Consider the following 1844-nt stretch of genomic DNA (forward strand, 5'->3'; position numbering starts at 1 on the left):
GTTACCAGGGAGGGACGTGGGCCTATGCTGGGGCTGCAAGCCAGACTTCGCTGACCTCTGCAACATCCACGGCCCTTCCCGAGGCAGAAAGGCCCAAATTGGTGTGGCCAGCTTGTGGGGCTGCACCCCTCACTGGTGGGTTGCAAAACACAAAACGCCTGTCCCCTCCTACCCTTGCTGCAGGGCCCAGAAGACCCTGTGCTGGGGTGGCCGGGGTACAGCCAATGGGAGAGGGTTGCTGAGCAGATGAGACCCCGGAAGGAGGGGAAGAGGAGCTGTCTTAAAGGCAATGCCGCGGGCCAGATGGAAACGTCTCTTGGGAGGAAGTTTGTACGAGCCCCCCCAGCAAGAGCTCAGCTGCACCAGTGTATTTGAGCCTCATGTCTCTCAAAAATCGGCATAAAATCCACATAAGATAAAGCTCACTATTTTGAAGTTTTTTTACAATCACAAATTATGCAACCGTGATACTAACTCTGAAGGGGAAATTTAAAATTTTAAATAAAATCCTTCCCAGGATGCCCACCAAGACCAAGCAGACATGTCCAGTAGGCCGGATAACAGAACACTTCTCCCTTTGTGCAAACCTGTCTTTACTGCCTTTGTATGACTGATGGCCTTGCAATGTAACTTAAAATGTAAGAAGACATTTCTTCCTCTGTATAACCCATGCTTTGTATAAGGGCCTTGTGATGTAACCTGAAATGTTTAACCCCCTTAGCAGCCCTAGATGTCACCCATCTCTCGAATCATAATGTGCCAAATCTGCCTTTCTACTGGCCCACTTGCTTTCCCATAAAAGCCCCCAAACCCCGCTAGGCAGGGCTCTCTTTAGGAGAGGCTCTACTCAGAAGCGTACTGGTGTAATAAACTGCCTCCTAAACCTTCTCGGTGCCATTTCTTCCCGAGGTCTGTTTTTTGCAGCATTTCAAGAACAGTTTTATTCCCCCCAAAACAAAGCCTTATGCACAACAACTAACCCCTCCCATTTCGCCCTCCCTTCAGCCTCTGGTGATCTCTCATTCCAGTAGGAAGCCACTGCGAGGTTACATTCTGTCAGGGTAGCTGCTTCCAGCCTGGCAGTGTTCCTCCCTAGGTGGAGTAGGGTGAGCACTCTGAGATAGGTCTTCAAGGGGCTACCAGGCGATCAGAACCAAGCCACAGTTGTTTGGGACTCTCAGTGATCTCTGTCCTTCGCCCACACCTGCATCTAGCCCCTTCCCGCGTCTGAGGCCGGGGCTGTGTGTTTGGCTCCTGGTGTTCCAAGATTCCAGGTGAAGTGGTCTCAGCACTGCGATCACCCTGTCTGCAGCCCTGCGGCTCACTTCCGGCCCCCTCCCGGCTGCCCCAGAGAAAGCACCTCGGCTGGTCCTGCGCCCTCTGCAGGCTCAGCGAGGGCAGGACATTTCCTGCTGCACCCCGGTGCCTGGCCGGCAGTGGGTCTTGGCAGAGGCATGCTGTGCGCCTCTCCGGTGAGACAGTGACCCCCACCTTTGTCTAAGGCGTCTGGGGGTGAGGTGGGGTGGGGAGGGTGATGGAGCTCTGGTCCCAGGGATCTACTTCCAGTGGCTGCTGGTCACTTCCGGTCACCTCCGAGGGGCAGGGGCTCGGGGAGCAGGTGCACCTCTACCCCACACCTGCCCTGACCCTGTCCCGCAGCTCCTCCGTGTGTCCTTCCCGGCCCCACCTGTCTGTCTCCCTCTGCAGAGCTCCCGCTGGGGAGGGAGTGGTTGGGAGGGGAGGCGGCAGGGCGGAAACCCCGAGGGCAGGCGGCCTGGGCTGGGGAGGCTGGGGGGCCGCTGGGCCAGTGGGGGGCCTTATGCAGAGATGGGGCTCTTCTTAGG

This window comes from Chinchilla lanigera, unplaced genomic scaffold (genome assembly GCF_000276665.1).
Source record: "Chinchilla lanigera isolate Chin_1 unplaced genomic scaffold, ChiLan1.0 scaffold00036, whole genome shotgun sequence".
NCBI classification, from domain to species: domain Eukaryota; kingdom Metazoa; phylum Chordata; class Mammalia; order Rodentia; family Chinchillidae; genus Chinchilla; species Chinchilla lanigera.